Raw genomic sequence first — 18,450 nt, forward strand, 5'->3', positions numbered from 1 at the left:
AGTCATCTGGATCATGTGTTTTACAATGACAAGCAGATTACTACCACAATCACGATGACTCGTTTTAAAGGTATTATGCGTTTAAAGGGCGTTTTCACCGATTGAAACTTCAAAAATAAATAGAAAGAACAGCCTATGAATGAAAGAAGGGAAAATTATGATGAGCGTGTTCTTAATTGAGTGCCATGTCATTTTCAATCAGTACAACAGAAAAGAACGACCCATATTAAAAAAAAGCAAACCTCTTTGAAACATCATGAAGAACATTATATCTCGAAGAATTTATGGTAAGAGGGAATGCACAATATCAATGAGATGTGAAAGTTTCCATGATCTTGATATCTTTCTAAAGACTACACTTCGGCACACTTTGTACTCAGGCTAACTTTCCGCTACTTCGTTTCAATGACTAGTTCAGACAATGGAATTATTCAAGAAAATGATTAGAAACCAGTACTAAAAATAGTATTATAAATATTTCGGGGAAACGGTACATTCGGGGAAACGGTTCGTTCGGGGAATCGTTTTTCGGGGAAATAACTTTCGGGGAAACTTCATTCGGGGAACTGGTTTTCGGGGAAATGTCGTACAATCCAGTGTCCTATGCATGGTCCTACGGTTTTTTGTACGAATTTATGCTGCCTACTTACTCCCGGACTTTTTTTCGTCATCTTTTGGACTTACAAACTTTTTGCCTACTTTTCATGGGTGGTTTAATTTCTTTCAAAACGTGGAATCTCATCTGTGATTTTTCTTTACGGTTTCTTCACAAATTTGTTCCAGGAGTTTCTTCTGGGATTCCCAGAAGCTCTTGATGAGGTTCTTCCGGGGGTTCATTTAGGATTCCTTCAGAAGTTTCCTCTGGTGTTTTTCCAGGAGTTTCTTCTGAGAATTCAAATGAGGATCCGTCTGGTAAATTACCAAAAGGAAGAATTCTCGGGATTTTTCCATAGATTCTTTCCTGGATTTTTCAAGAATTTATTTTCAAGATTTCTTCAGTATTACTTCTAGGAAAGAGTTCCCTAAGGATTCTTAGAAAAAATTCGCGGAGGAATCCATGAAAGAACTCGGGAAGAAATTATTTCAGAAGAAATTCCTGACAGATGTCTAGAAGAAGTTTCCTGAGGAATCGCTGAAGGAATTCCCGAAAGAATCCCGGAAAAAGTTCCCAAAAAACAAATCCGGGAAGCAGTTCCAGAAGGAATCCCGGAAAGAGTATCCGGTGTAAATACCGTAGGATTCCCGGTAGGAAATCTTTAATCAATCCCAGAAGTAGTTCCTGAAAGAATTCCGGAAGGAGTTCCTGGAGGAATCCTGATTAATATTTTGGAGGAATACTGAAAGAAGATTTATTCAGAATTCTTGTGGGATTCCTGGAATGATCTCAGAAAGAATCGCTGAAGAAATCCTTGAAGGAACAGCAAGAGGAATCTCGCATGAAATTCCTGGAAGGAATCACTGATGGTCAGGCGGCTGTCACCTGAATACTACCCCACAGGAAAAAAAAGTGAGCCAACATCTCTGAACCCCACTGCGTGCTGAACCCCAAACAAATAATCGTTTCGGGACCAACAATTGAAAAAGGCAAAATATTTTTCCTATCAAAATATATAACTTTCCAAAATACTAGGGCAATCGTAACAAGAAGTTATTTTGTTAGTTGATATATTGGCCGGGGTTCTGCTAAACCGAACTAAGCGCCAAAAAGATAATTCCGAGATAATTAAGCTTAAAGTTCAACCACTCACAAATAAACAACAGTGGAGATTATTTGAAACTTTTGCGCACACATGTAACTTACAAGCCTTCATTAATCATCAGAATTTAAGAATACATGTAAATTATTTGAAATCATTGATATAATCACATTTTATTTCTTGATACTTTGCACTCAGTTCACTCTGGCTGATCAAAAACATTAGAAAATGGTTTATAGTTCAGTTTGGCTGAATGTATTTTTTTTTTTGTTTTAGGTAAAACCAGTTGGACAGTGAAAAAAATCTCGATTTTTCATCGTCTATCAAGTTGAAATCGATAACACTCACAATCCTTTACATGAATCAAAAAGAACGCGTATAGTATGGTAGCACGAAGGTCTCAAAATAGTTTGAAATATGAACGGCGGAAGCCCTCCCAGCTCAGCCCTTCCCACCCATGTTTTTCTTCATAAGCGGTGCATGTGGAGGCACAGAGCAAGAGTGATTATGCCAAACGATGTCCTTGCATACCCTGAGGTCCTGAGATGTGAATGTGGAGCAATTTGTGTACTTCAAATTTATGCTGGTCGAAGAAAACCATGAAAATGTGCTGCCAAAGTGCACTAATTACAAAAAAGTTTTCAAAAATATGAAAGAGATTCGAACTTGGATCATCTGAGTGATAACCAAGAGCGTTACCTCTAGGTCATATTACCTTGCTGAAGGTCAGTCGTTAAGTCTGAATCAAGTTCTAAACATTCTTCTCAAGGATGGTTTTCGTGAAAACGCCATTTTTCGATCAGCCAAAGCGAACCAAGTGTTTGATTTTTTTCAAGCTTTATTAATTTAATTAGGCTTGTTGTTCAATGACGGCTTCTGTGTTAAATTACAAGTATGAGGTGTATTGACATAACGCCGGTATTAAAAACCAGTTGGTTTTTGTATTGTTGAGAATAAATTGATTCTTAAATGCTGTGGACTTGGTTCGGTCTGGCTGAATGTGATTTGGAAAAATGGCAATCAGCGCCATCGAAACATAATTGGTTCCTCTCACACCCAAATTTCTAATAACGTGTTCATTTCTCTCACAGATTGTTTCTATGAGTCGGTTAGAAGTTAGAAATCTGACGGCGGTGAGGAAAACTTGAAATGTTCATCACCTGGACCAAAACTAAAATATTTCGCTGATTCTATCGAATGGTTTACAGTTCACTCTGGTTGGATGCAAAATGATGTTTTGTATGTTCCACCAAACAGAAATTTTGAATTAACTCCACGAAGAGCTGTCAGAATTACTGGATTTTTACATGGAAGGAAGATCATCATTTTCTTCACTTAATGGTTGAGAAAACTCAATTTTCCAAAAAATGGTCTTTGGTTCGGTTTAGCAGAACCCCGACCAATGTTACTCTAAATAAAAACGTGTGTGAATTTGCTCTTAATTGGGGTCCTGAAGAAGAGATAAAAATGTTACTCGTAAATCACGCTCAAATCAAATGTTTACCCTAAAACAGATGCTGACTTCAAAAACGTGAACGAATCGCAATCGGCTGCTGATGGTGTTTTGGAATGAGTTTCTGAAGGTATCTCGGAAAGAATGCCTGAAGCAATCCCCAAAAGAACTCCTAGAGGAAACCCAGGTGAAATAGCTGGTATGTAGAGGAAAACTTTCTGGAAGTCCAACAAAACTTCTAGGATTCCAGGAACTCATAGAGAAATTTCGTAAGAATTCTTTGACGTCCCAGAAGGAATCTCTGGAGGAATCTTGGAAGGAGTTGTTGGGGGAATCTCAAATAGAACCTTCAGATAATCTCAGAAGAGATCAAAAAGGGAATTTCTGAGATTCTCAGAAGAGATCAATTTAGGAATCTCAGATGGATCTCCCTAAGGAACCGCAGAAAGAAATCCTAGAAGGAATCTAGGATAAATTTGTGGAGATACCACGGATAAATTTCCTGAAGGAATCCTTAGGAACAATTGCTGTGAAAGAATAGGAATCTAATAATTTATAGAGAAATTTCGGAAGGAATTTTGAAGGAATCTAGGAACTCCCTATTTGAATCTCATAATGTATTTCTTAAGAAATCCCAGAAATGATATTTGGAAAAATACCGGGAGAATTTCTCGAGGAATCCTGACAAGAGCTCTTGAAAGAATCCCAGACGAAACCTCTTTAGGAATCGCAGAAGAAACTCCTGGAAAACCCCCAAAAGGAACTTTCTTTTTCAGGAATTCCGTGCGAGATTCCTTCTGCAGTTCCTTCAGGGATTTCTTCAGAAATTATTTCTAATATCCTTCCAGGGATCCTACAAGAGCCCTGACGAGAACTTCTTTCAGTATTCCTCCAAAAACATCTCCAAGAAACCCTTTCAGAATTATTTCAGAAACTACATCTGGAATTGCTTAAAGATATCCTTCCGGGACTTTTTTTCGGAAACTCCTTCAAGGATTCTTCCGGGAATTCCTTCAAGTATTCATCCGAGAGCTTCTTCTAAACTTCTGCCAGGAATTGTTTCTCTTTCGAAGCTGGTCAAATAATCAAATGACTCACTTTAAATGATGACAAATCTGCCGTTATAACGTCAAGACGAGATAAATTAAACAAATATTACGGTACTACATTCCATGCTCAGTAAGTATATGCATAACTTCAAGTTACCTATCAATCGATTATGTAAATTTGTGAACACTTCATCTAAAATCAAATCGAATGAAGTATTCACAGTCATAAGAAAGAAATCCCAATAAATACAGACTAAGAAGTGCAACCGTAGTCAAAAAGCTATTTCACCCAAACGAACAAGCAGTGAATGACGAAAGAAAAAAACATAAGCTTACCCTGCTGATTCTCCATTTTTATTTTCCATAGAGCATCTGTGTCCTGCTGCTCTTCGGCACGACTTCCTTCGTTCGTCAAGAACGAACGAATCTCGATTGGCCTTCGAAACAGCATCGCAGCGCATCGAGCCATCATCCTGCCCTGGGCCTCCCGCGCGCCCCTCGGTTGAGATCGATTGGTGATGCAGCAGTAAAACAGCCGGACAGCAGAGGTACCCACCCATCTCCTACAACTAACTTGTGCAATTCTACAAAGTCACCCTCGCTCGTATTCAGCAAGAGTTCAAGTTCACCACGTTTGCGAGTGCTTGGAGTTGTTCTGTATGTATGCACTAGTTGGTTTGCTGTTCGGTCATGGTCATTCGGTGGTGGTGACGAAATGCAGGGAAAAAAGTTACACCGTTTGCCGTAGGTATACAGGGCAGTAGTAAAATATCTCTCCTCTGGGCTGTGGATTCCGGTCGTGATGTCGGAGAAGTCGGCCATGATGAGATTTGCATTTTTAATTTATTTTCTTGAAACATTGAGCGTTGATGCTGATGCAAGCGCACACGGTGGATCAGAAGTATAAGGTTTACAATTTTAATCAATCCCATTGAAACTTACGGAAAGATAAAGTAGATTTGACGTTTGATGCAAAAGAACTTCTCTGGATGAACCAAAGGTCATTACATCAAAAGCTGGTTTAGATGTTTGAAAGAAGCAAATCTGATTCAGTTTTACGCCTACAGACAACGAAGACAATCAATAGCTCCCCAGCTTGGAGGTAAACGGCGCCAATCCGGCAAATACAGATTCGTGGGTTCGATTCTTACCAGAGCACTTGGATTTTCTGCAATGTCTCAGAACTAGTTGAGCCTATATTTCATCTTAGTTTTTAGAACTACACATTCTGACCCACAGTACCAAAGTAGGTTGGTCTTCGTCGTAGGTCGGTCGGTCGGTCCGTAGGTTCGTGGTCAAGCAACGTCATTCTGACTCTCGGAAGCTTCTAACCGCGCTTGGCCATGCTCTCTCTCTCTCTCTATGACCGTCCGTCCGTCCGTCCATCCATATATCTGTGCCCCGAGTCCGGAGAAGAACTGCAGCCACCAAGGCAGCGATGACACATAAAATTTTTGGAAAATTAATGGAATGGAAGGCGGAACTCTTCTCTCGGCAGTCAGCAGTAGTAGTGGCACTCCAGAGGCAGATTCCCGCCGTTCCAGTAGTGCTGTGGAGCGACGAGAAATTCATCCCACTTCGCTCTAATAGAGTTTTGTTGCAGTTTAGTTTGACATGGGTTATGGTTATGGGTTGCACTTGATTTCGAGTGAAATGGTTGTTTGCCTTCAGTTTGGGCGTTAATTAGTCGTGGGAGTATGTTGGTCTGGTAATGTTTGAATTATGATAATGGGAAAGCAGCTAAAATGTAAATTACTAATGTGATCACGAGTAATTTAAAGTTCACTAGGTTTCGGAAAAATCGGAATGTTTTCATTCCGATAAATGGTGCATTATGAACGAAGTTACACTTTCTACATCAAGCACCGAACTTTCCTAACTAATGAGCATTTTGGGTTTATATTTTTCAAATTCATTAAATAATTTATGTTAACTACATAAAAGTCATTGATAGTCATATGTGTTTATTGCTGTTGAGAAACTTATACGGCTTTCAGTTGTATAAATTTTAGCAAGCCTGGTTATTTGTACCTTGACTTTCAAGAAGAAATTCATCTAGTTTTATTTTTTGCGTTTTCACACCCTTACATGTGTTCCACATTCATTCAAGCCAAGCGTAGCTTTTAATAACCAGATCAAAAGCTAATCTTTCTATAGACACGCTGCCTAAATCAAACTGAACGCCATGTGCTACGACCGCCACCGCGCCACAACCACCGCCGCTGCCGAAAGTCAATCAATCGTCTAGGTTACACAGAGGTACTCCAATATGATTGATGAACATCCAATCCAGACGACGGCGGCGGCGCGGTGGCAGTCAGCCGTTTATTTATTAATTCCTAATTTACTTTCGCGTAACGAGATTTTGCGTATCGTTTGTCGCTTTGCGTAACCAGGAGCACTCATTCTTGGCTTGGCTCGGCATCATCATCATCATCATCATCGGTGGATCGGATTTCCATTTTGGGCGTCAAACGCAGTTGTTGTCTATGGTTTTGCAATAAAAGGCTTTTTTTGGGAGAACTCGAATTGCAATTACTGCTCTCTTTTCGAGGGCTCTTAATTGGGGTCTGAAAAGTCATCTCACAGTATTGGGTGGTCTATCTTTACAGCACCAGGCTCTCAAATCAATATTTTTATTATGATTTCAAAGAAACTTTTACAGTGAATCATGGACGAGAACAGCTTTCCCGGGAAGCTTACCAGACTGATAAGAGCAACGATGGACGGTGTGCAGAACAGATCTTCACGAAATCCGGCCAATTTGTCTGTTTTGCGGATGGCTTGGATATTATTGCTAGAACATTTGGAACAGTGGCAGAACTGTACACCCGCCTGAAACGCGAAGTAGCAAAAGTCGTACTGGTGGTGAATGCGGCTAAGACAAAGTACATGCTGGTAGGTGGACAAGCCTTGGCAGCAATGTTACGATAGACGGGGATACTTTCGAGGTGGTAGAAGAATTCGTCTACCTCGGTTCCTTGCTAACGGCTGCCAATAACGTGAGCAGCGAAATACGAAGGAGTCGTGGAAGTCGTGCCTACTATGGGCTCCAGAAGAAACTGCGGTCAAAAAAGATTCACCCCCGCACCAAATGTACCATGTACAAGACGTTAATAAGACCGGTGGTTCTCTACGGACACGAGACATGGACGATGCTCGAGGAGGACCTGCAAGCACTCGGAGTTTTCGAGCGACGCATGCTAAGGGCGATCTTCAGCGTTGTACAGGAGAACGGTGTGTGGCGGAGAAGGATGAACCACGAGCTCGCTGCACTTTACGGCGAACCCAGCATCCAGAAAGTGGCCAAAGCCGGAAGGATACGATGGGCAGGGCATGTTGCAAGAATGCCGGACAACAACCATGCAAAGTTGGTGTTTGCTAACCATCCGGTTGGTATAAGAAGGCGTGGAGCGCAGAGAGCTCGATGGGCGGACCAGGTGGAGCGTGATCTGACGAGTGTTGGGCGTGACCGACGTTGGAGAGCTGCAGCTGCAAATCGACTATTATGGCGGCAAATTGTTGATTCAGTATTATCATGAATTTAATGTTAACTAAATAAATGAATGAAATCCGCATCTAGGCTTATAATCTGTTTTAACGTTTTCAGCCCAGGAACCTTCACGCCTTGTGGTCCACCGAATGTCCGACGAACGTTATTTTCTACGAAACAGGACTTAGGGTCTGGGACCATTTGGGCAGGAGCACCTATTTTGGGCACTTGCTGCTATAACTCAGTCAATTTTGAACCGATTGACTTGATTTTTGAAACACGATCAGGAAGGCGCAGTATCTAGCTATGTTCAAAAATTCAAGTCAATCGGTTTGAAATTGACTGAGTTATAGCAGCAAGTGCCCAAAATAGGTGCTCCTGCCCAAATGGTCCCAGACCCTACCTTCTTACGGAGCGACTTTGGGACCTGCACATAGTCCATTGCTCCAAAAAGATGCAAATGATTCATTTCTGGTTTTCATCCGTACCATATTTTAGGAGAAGCGAGATAAACGGATCTCGTTGGAAGTACGTTCTGAAGATAAACCACCGAATCCATCGCTTCCGCACAGAATCGGTTGTCCAATATGACATCACCAAACATGCAACTGCTCATATCAGACAGGTATCGATTTATTAGTTCAGCAACTTAATTGGACAGCTGCGAGTAACTAGTAGCGTACTGTGCTTGGATTCCATTTTAAGTCTTCAGTACACACTTTGCCAAATGTGCAACTGACCAAATAAATTTGCAATAACATTGTTGTGCAAATATTTGCCTTACTTTGTCACGGTGAATATTTGCTAATATTACAAATTAAGCACTTTTCAAGTAAGGCAATATAGCAAATATTTGGTTATGTTCGCAACTCTAATCAGTAGATACTTGAGTGTGCAGATGTGAGTTTGCCAATTGTTTGTCATACGTGTACTGACCATTGACAAATAATAGCCAAACGGCAAACGTCTGCTAACGTCTGAAATCAGCCGTCAAATAGCCAAATACTTGTGCATTTCGGCAAAGCGTGTACTGTATGCTTTACTCGTAAAATTTCCGCACCTTTGCACTGACTTATTTTGCACCATTGTCCGATCGTATGGCTTTTGGAACTCGACCACGATGCGTCTTGACTATCCGTACGGATTCTTGAATTTTCTCTGGAACTTCTGATGAGATACTCTTCAACACATTGTAGGCTTCTGGCGCTGCTCTTTCAATCGATTCCAGATTTCCTTCACTGTGCTCACGTCTCGAATGAATGGATTTTGTCGCCTCTCGACCAATAAAGCAACCGTTGTTCGAACCTTCCTATCCTACAGTAACCGGGTTCGGAGCGACGACGTGCTTCCAGAGGTCGTCACGCATGCCTTCACTCCAAGTAACAATGAAGGTTGAAGAACAGCTTATCCAGCTAAAAGTTCTCATATCAAGCTCTACGAGAGGTTTATTCATCGATTGTATAGTAAAAATGTTTGTTGGGACGCTCCAGTAACATCTCCGCCTCAAGCGACTACTTGGGGTAGTTCTTTTTTGTCAGCTTTTCTGGCTCTTCTTTACCTAATCCATTTCGTATTGGTGCTCTCAGTCTCTTCACATAGCTTCTGCTGGGCCCACAACCCCTTAGAATTAGGGAAAATGTATGGAAGGAATGAATTTATTTTTGACATTGCTGTACTGCCGTGAATCGCAAGTCAGTCCCATCTGCATTTTGGGCAAAATTGAGTTAATAGCCGTTTTCGATCTTTTTTCGGATGATCTTTCAGCTGCGTGGATAAAAATATATAGGGAATCGCGCCACTTGGGCGGTGGCTTCTATTTTCGTCTGTTTTCCGCTATAACTCAGTCAAATTTGAACCAATTGACACAATTTTTGGAATGCGGTGAGATAGGTATAATATCTACCCGTGTACAACATTTCAAGTCAACTGGTTCAAAATTGACTGAGTTATGGTGGAAAATAGACGAATATAGAAGCCACCGCCCAAGTGGCGCGATACCCTAGTTTGTTCAGTAAAATTGAAAAAAAAAACACCAAGTCAAATTGTCCCATAATGAAATGTAATCGCAAGTCAGTCCCATTACGAACTAGTCTGCCGTGAATCGCAAGTCAGTCCCATCTGCATTTTTGGCAAAAATGAGTTAACGCCCGTTTTTGATCTTTCTTCGGGTGATCTTTCAGCTGAGTGAAAAAAAAAATATATAGTTTGTTCAGTAAAATTGAAAAACAACACCAAGTCAGATTGTCCCATAATGAAATGTAATCGCAAGTCAGTCCCATTACAAACTTGTGCACCCTCCAGTGCACAACCTAACACTGTTTTAGCCAGTTTTATATTTTTCACTGTTACGTTTTCACGTTTAAAACAATGTGTGAAAGTTTCATGTTGATCGCAGAAGTTTTTAATTTATGGCTATTGTTTTAAATTTCACATAGAAATCGAATTTGAAAACTTCAGAGTCCATTTTCTCAATGCTTACTTTTTACATATGGGACTGACTTGCGATTCACGGCAGTAGTGTACCCTCCAATACAAAAACTAACATTGTTTTAGCCAGTTTTATATTTTTCACTGTCACGTTTTCACGTTTTCATGTGTGAAAGTTTCATGATGATCGCAGAAGTTTTCAGTTCATGGGGATTTTTTGAAGTTTCACATAGAAATCGAATTTGAAAACTTCAGAGTCCATTTTCTCAATGCCTACTTTTTGCATATGGGACTGACTTGCGATTCACGGCAGTGTATAAGGACTACAAAAACAGTCAGGATTCGTTATATACGGTGCCACCCACTTTACACCCACCGCAATTCATCTGTTGTCTTTCTAGTTACCAATTCAGTTCATTTTTGGATGGTGATAAGCTTAAGATATGCTGCAACTATTCACAAAAAATGAGCTCAATCGGATGTAAGGCAGCCGAAAAATTGCGGTAGGCGTATTGTACCACCCACCGTGTATAACGAATCCTGACTATATACCTCAATTTAGTGGACCCTGATGAAATCCCTCTGTGAAATTCCGTGGGAATCTCTGCAAGAATATCATCCAGTCTGTCCTTAAGATTCCTCATCAGAATCACTGAAAGTATCTCTAGAAAAAATTCAGAAAGAAAGCTTGGAGGATTTTCTAAGACTATCTTAAGAAACCCTTGGAGCTATTTCTGGAATAGAAATGTCTTGAAGGAATGTCGAAAGGAACGTGAAGAAATCTTGGGAATTTTCTTAATAATCTCTTGGGGAATTTCTGAAGCAATCCTTAGAGAATTTTTTTAAAAGCTTCTGAAAAAAAAATGAAGGAGTTCTGAATTTCAGGTTTTTAAACTATGCATTGATCATTTTCTAAAAGGTATATCCAAAAAAGTATTTTCAGGAAAATTCGTTAATTCAGGGCGGTGGATCCCGTCTCCAACACATCGTTCAAATATAACATCTACCACAGCGGCAGCGATACGGCAGAACATGGGGTCGGATTCATAGTGATCGGGAAACAGATGAAGCGAGTTATGAGGTGGAAGCCGATCAACGAGCGGATCTGCGTATTGAGGATCCGGGGCAAATTCTTTAACTACAGCCTGACCAATGTCTATGCGCCGACCAACGAGAAAACCGATGATGGGAAGGATGCGTTTTATGAATGTATTGACAAGATCTATGGAGAATGCCCAAAACACGACGTTAAGATTGTCATCGGTGACGCCAACGCGCAGGTCGGAAGAGAGGACTTTTTCCGTCCAATCATCGGTACGGAGAGCCTTCATTCCTTCACTAATGACAACGGCCTGAGATTAGTCAACTTTGCTGGCGCCAGGGGGATGGCCATTAGTAGCACCTACTTTGCACGCAAGGATATCCGCAAGCACACCTGGAGACACACAAACGGCGAGACTTGCAACCAAATCGACCATGTACCGGTATATGGCCGACATTTCTCGGACGTAATTGATGTAAGAACTTTTCGAGGTCCCAAAAATGACTCAGATCACTATCTCGTAGTTAGTAAGATTCGAGCTCGGTTATCAACCGTGTCGGACTCATGGAACCGGCGATCGATGCGCTTCAACATCCAGCGGTTTTCAGCAGACGGTACGGGACTATCACCAGAAGCTGGACGAGTGGATAAGTGAGAACAACGAGAGCGATAATCTCAACACTCTGTGGGAGTCCATCCACGGAGCGATGAGTACAGCAGCGCGGGGGGTGATAAGTACTACACAAAGACGACCTAGGAACGGGTGGTTCGAGGAGGAGTGCCAGAGGGTAACGGACGAGAAGAATGTTGCCAGAAGCCGGATGTTGGGGCAAGAGTAGCCGAAAAAACGAATCCACCACAAAAAGAAAAAAAGAGCACGAGGAAAATGTGATTGCTCAGGCGCAAGAGAGTATGGAACAGAATGATTTGCGGAGATTTTACGCAACTGTCAATGGCGTGCGGAGAAAAACAGCGCCTTCTCATTTGCCTTTTTTTTTCAAGAAAGGGCATTGACTGGAGTGCGCGAATTACAGAAGAATTACACTCCTCAATTCAGCGTACAAAATTCTGTTCTGTTCCACAAGCTGAGGCCGATTGAGGAGTTCTTCGTTGGCGGATATCAGGCAGGATTTCGTGAGGGCCGATCAACGACGGACCAGATGCTCACCCTGCGGCAGATTCTCGATAAATTTCGGGAGTACAACTTGCAGACCCATGATCTGTTTATTGATTTAAAGGCGGCGTACGATTCAGTGAAGAGAAACGAGTTATGGCAGATTATGATCGAACATGGATTTCCGGCGAAGCTGATTAGACTGATTCGTGCGACGCTTGACGGATCGTAATCAAGTGTACGGGTTGCGGATGAAATTTCGTCATCGTTCGTAACCTTTGACGAACTGAAGCAGGGCGATGCTCTTTCGAACTTCAACATAGCACTGGAAGGAGCAATAAGGAGAGCTGGTGTGCACAGGAGCGGAACCATTGTCACGAAGTCGCATATGATCCTGGGCTTCGCGGACGATATCGACATCATCGGAATCGACCGTCGGGCCGTGGAAGAGGCGTTCGTACCTTTTAAGAGGGAGACTGCGAGGATTGGACCTACGATTAACACCACAAAGACTAAGTACATGATTGCTGGTGTTCAACGTTGGTCCGGCCTTGGTAGTGGTGACGAAGTGGTGCTTGGTAGGGAAACGTTTGAAGTTGTGGATGAATTTGTTTATCTTGGTACTCTAGTGACGTGCGATAATGACGTTATCCGCGAGGTGAGAAGACGGATTGCGGCTGCAACTCGGGCCTTTTTCGGTCTGCGAAACCAGCTGAGGTCCCAAACGAGCTGAGGTGCAAACGAAGACAAAACTCGCGTTGTACAAGTCTCAGATTCTCCCGGTCGCTTTATACGGTCATGAAACGTGGACGTTGAAAGAAGTTGATTGGAGAGCTTTTGGAGTCTTCGAACGTAAAGTGCTGCGAACCATACTCGGCGGTAAACTGGAGGGTGGGCCCATATAGCCGAGGCGGTAAACGCCCGGGTATTCAGCATGACCATGCTGAGGGTGACGGGTTCGATTCCCGGTCGGTCCAGGATCTTTTCGTAAAGGAAATTTCCTTGACTTCCTTGGGCATAGAGTATCTTCGTGCCTGCCACACGATATACGCATGCAAAATGGTCATTGGCAGAGGAAGCTCTCAGTTAATAACTGTGGAAGTGCTCATAGAACACTAAGCTGAGAAGCAGGCTTTGTCCCAATGAGGACGTTACGCCATGAAGAGAGAGAGAGAGAGGTAAACTGGAGGACGGCATCTGGCGGCGTCGCATGAACTACGAATTGTACCAGGTATATAAAGAGATGGATACAGTGAAGCGAATACAACACGGCAGGCTGCGGTGGGCTGGACACGTAGCTCGTATGCCGGAGGAACGACAAGCTAAAATTATATTCAGAAGAGAACCAGGAAGGGGTCGTCGGCTTCGTGGAAGGTCGCTCACACGTTGGCTTTTTGCAGTTGAGGAGGACCTAAGGACTCTAAACGTTCAGGGCGACTGGAAGCGATTGGCCCAGGACCGAGGCCAGTGGAGGCGGATACTTCATTCGGCGGAGACTCACCGCTACGAGTTGTAGCCCATCAAGTATCAAGCAAGAAATTGCTCAAATAACATAATGAGGAGCAAGTTCTGTCTTACAGAGTTCGTTACACCAAAACGAAAGAGTGTGTGCCAAATAATGGTTTAAGATTTTTTTAAAGCTTTGACATATGCACTATCTAGTGTTAAAATATCCACACTAATTAAATGCTTACGTATTTGACACACCCTCCATAATAACTTCCATATTCATTCTAAGCCGCAAAAACTCATTCTCTCATATCCACAATTAGTCCTTTCATTAATTATTCAGGAAACTTCCTCCAGCAAAAAACATTAATCCGTGTACTGTCCAGCAGCAAGCTACCTCTTTAATCCTTTGTCCTGTTTAGTAACTAGTCGCAAAGCAGCTTCCCAAATCCTCCAACCCGTCCAACCGTGTTGTGTCGCAACAAGATAAAGTGTCCAGTGAAATGCGCCCGCCACGCCAGGGGGAGAAAAATTACGCCCAATTAGTCGTACCGTGCTGTGAACAACAAACGTTTCACCCGAACCCATCTTCCCGCTTGCCCTTGGTTTCGATCTTGAGGAGGGATAACAACAACCTACGCCACCGGTGAAACAGGTAGTACCATCCGTACTAGCTAGCAGCATTAGGACCAGCTGCGACAAACAATTAGACCAGCAGTCAGCAACCAGTCACCCACCGTCACCGACGACGACTTAGGGAAGGCAACAAACGCACGGTACTTTGCAATGCAAAATGGACAACTTAAGCTTTCGGGTCGACTGACCACCCGTTGAGCCTTTCTGGATGGACACGGAACACGTGACACGCTGGTAACCATCAGCACTTACCGGGTGGCTGGGCGGACGGTGGTGGTAGGCCTATAGGGACGACGGGAATGGATGAGTCTCATTTTTCATTCTGATTCGAGTTAAATGCTTCCGAAGCAAAAGGAAACCTTTCCAGAGAATTGGCCGGTGGCATGGCGGGTCAAGTAGCTGTGAAGCCATTCGGAGCTGCAAAACCACCGGCGGCGTAGGCGAAGATGCGACAAATTATCGCCTCAGCAATCTCCGCAACGGAATGGCATTTCAAGGGCTTTCCAATCGATTGCCTACATTCTTCAGAAGACCAGGCCAGAAACCACAACCTGTGCGAGAAGCTACCAGCCAGCCAAAGGCAATTTCGGAAGCTGAAGTGCGAATTACATTCCATTGACTGGTGAAGCGCAAGTAAAGCTATCCTGACCAGGCAACATTCCAACGATGCTTCTAGCGCTAGGCTAATATCAATCACGACGCGCTGTGTCGGTATCCTTCTCGTCTCATGATGGACGCAGAATTCCAATCCGGCTTAGCTTCTATCGGCTAGCTGTTCTTCAAGGTCGTTTGTGTGGGAGTCGAATTCTCAGTGTTTGGCTGAATGCTTTGTGTGGGCAGCAGTGGTTTCGGCGGAAAGCTAATGGATGCCTTCTTCAAAGTGGTTTAGGCGCCGCGAAAGTCGTAAAGCTACTGGGAATATGTTTTCAATCAATTTGTTTTCTGTTGATTCCAGACTTTGTCACAATAGATCGATTGCATGGTCGCAGTGGTACATGTCGGAGAAAAAATCCAGGCTTCTAATTTAATTTTTCTTTTTTATGAAGACGTCGTAAGGTTTCCAGTTATCTTCGCACGGTTTTTTGAACACGAATCTTATTACACGAAACGTACCTATCTCCTGTGAAAAACACAATTCGACGCTAAATAACAAAATTATACGAAACTGGGCACCTGATTTATAGCTAGTCTATGGATGATGCATTCACATTATCAAATCAATATTATTACAGGTCCTCAACTGAGCACAGATGGTATCATCCAATTCCATATTGATAGACACTTCCGCCCACAACGATTGAGGTGTGAGCTTTTTTTTCTCCTCTACCTCCATCAACATCACACCATCATCAAACAAAATGAACTGGTAAATAGCTCCCCCTCCGAACAGTGGCCCTGCAGCGGTTTTGATTGATCATAAATAAACCGAAGCGCAGCCCAAATAAGCAAATATTTGCGTCCCCTTGTTTTGTTCCTTCATCCGGTCGCGTCGTCCGCGAGACCAACCAACCAGGGACCAAGGGCAGCTGAGCTGCTGCCAGTCAGTACAACTCACTACTGGTTGGTGGTAGCAACAGCAGGAGTTTTCCGTTCCGGCTGTTGGGAACAGATTGATTGAGCAACGCAACATGTGCAACGGCCGGAACCGGAAGTGCTAGATTTACCGCTTTGGTTTTTTTTAAAGAAGGTGGGAACACACTGTTGGTCAACGTGGATGATATTGCCACCAGTTGGCTTGAGCTAAATACACTAAACTTTGATTGATCTTTCAGGTTGTAACTATACATATAGGGTTCTAATTTCGAGTTTGATTCCGAGCACAGCATAACACTTGCACAAATCGTTGATGGAATAGTATAGCCAAGCCATTGCCATTAGTGATTTCGCTACATCTATATTAACCATATACAATAAGAGACTCACTCATTCATACCCCTGGTTAAAGTTGAAAAAAAAAGTCCTTGATGTCATCGCCATCGTTGAAATTTTAAAAGTAATTTTCTTGTTTAAAATTAAAAGTTTCGCAGTGTAAATGTATTTACTGTGCAAAGTTGTGGGTGCAAAAGGTAGTACAATGAATACAGTTCTAATGAGAAACTTTCAATTTTGAACAAGAAAACTGCATTCAAATGTCTGATGATGACGATCGTTAGCGAATATAAAACCTTCTTCGTGCGTTAGCTTGCGCTCACCTCGCTGACCTAGTGCACGTTTAGGGGCCATAATGACCCCAATGTACGACTCGGGTTATAATTTTATAATAATATCATGTACAAATAATTAATTGGAAAGATCTCACCAAGCCCCATCTCGTTGGACGATTGCACCAGCATCTAAATTTCTTTCCATTCTGCTAAACATTGCACTAGCTGCTACAGATCATTTGTCGCTAATTAAATATCGCATTTTCTCCATCCACATCCACTGTATGCTTTACATATCGAATATCGCATCCCCGGCAAGAAATCTTATGAAAATAGCCGTGTTTACGAAAGCGTTTATTTTTTGTGTCAAACAATTCACTTCTAGCAAGAAATCTCAAATTTTTGCGTGCTTACACCACTCCTAAGCTAATAACTATTTTTAGGCAAATAGACTAGAAGAGGTTCTGAGAACCATCGCAAAACCAAAATAAAAAATATTCGGTTTTATGACGGTTCTCAAAACCTCTTGAAGATTAATTCATCACCAAAATGTTACTTATCTGTTAAGTTTTCACGTCGAACATTTTTCCCTGCAAGAATCATCTCATTCCCGACAAAAAATCTAGCATTTCACTCCTGGCATGGAATCTTCCGAATCTAGCTGCGCTAAAACCACTGTTTGATACTAGCGTTGAACCGCAGACAAACAGGCGTAACATTCCTCAAATCGGCTTGGCACATGTATTTTCCAATTAATTCGAATTTCATTTACCGCGACCCTTCCACCAGAGGCGCTAGTGATCGATCGCTTTGACATTGGCCAGTGTACACGATGCTAAATGATGCAAACGAAAATTACTGGCGATATGTGTAGTAGTGTGCGTGTTAGACAAACGTCAAATCAAAATCCATCATGGCCGACAGTGTCTCGCGCGGTTCTACCTACAGGTGGCAGTGTGCTCATCAAAAATACACCGGACAAAAGTTTTCGATGAATTTCATCTAAGAGTTACGCATGTTTGTCCGTGATTGAACAAAAAGGAACTAAAGGTTGCGTTAGTGTTGTAACTATTTTAATTCAAACAACTGACTGATTTCGTATTGCGGACAAAAGTAGTAAAGTTTTAGCATTTTTGTTTTTTTTTTCATTCCTGGGCAATCAAAACTTTTATATTTTTGGCTGGTATCACTAGTTTACAGCATTTTTGAACTCGGTAAGTTGATGATCATTTTTGGTGTAGAATCATGCCCTGAGTTCGAAAACGCGAAGGAAAAAAATACAGTAGAGCGGAAATTTTTTCGACTTTCCATACAAGGTTGATGATTTGAAATCGATTTTTGTTCTATTTTTTAGCAAAGTCGCTCACTTCACACATCTCATTCGTCGTAATCAATGCTCCGATTGAGCTGAATTTTTTACTGTAACTCGCCTGCATATGATACAGAAGATGGTCAAAATGTTTGGGATAGGCAACTTTTTTTCTCTCACAAAAAAAATCAACATGCTATAACTTTTCATAGAGTGCATAAAAAATTCAAATTTTGACTGGTTGTCAACCTATTATATGTGCATCATTGGTACAAATTTGGGCTTGATTGAATAATAGTTCGCAAAGTTAGAACCGCTTGGGTAAAACACTATTTTTCAGTCAAATCATTTTTGTGCTGTCATATCTCGGAAATCAGTGAACCGAATTGAATGAAATTTTGAATGTACACTAACTATATACAAATGCTTCACATACTATTAAAACATAGATACATTTTGAATGTTGAAAAAAGATTTTCATGGATTGACACTTTTTGGAAAGAAGAACACATTTAGTAATTTTTGTGTGGTATTGTAAATTTGACTTATTTTCCTCTATATGGGTAAAAATTTCAACCCGGTATAACTTAATTCGCCGTGAGAAAATATAACATTTTATAACGTTGTATTAAGAATC

The 18,450-nt window shown here is 41.9% G+C and overlaps 1 long non-coding RNA gene across 2 annotated transcripts in view; it reads left to right on the forward strand.

Annotated features, from left to right (window-relative positions):
• LOC134284024 (uncharacterized) overlaps window positions 1-18,450 on the forward strand; it is a 1,044,900-nt gene that overhangs the window by 261,526 nt on the left and 764,924 nt on the right. The gene's annotated exons all lie outside the window — the stretch shown is intronic.

The sequence above is a fragment of the Aedes albopictus genome, chromosome 3, assembly GCF_035046485.1.
Source record: "Aedes albopictus strain Foshan chromosome 3, AalbF5, whole genome shotgun sequence".
NCBI classification, from domain to species: Eukaryota; Metazoa; Arthropoda; class Insecta; order Diptera; family Culicidae; genus Aedes; species Aedes albopictus.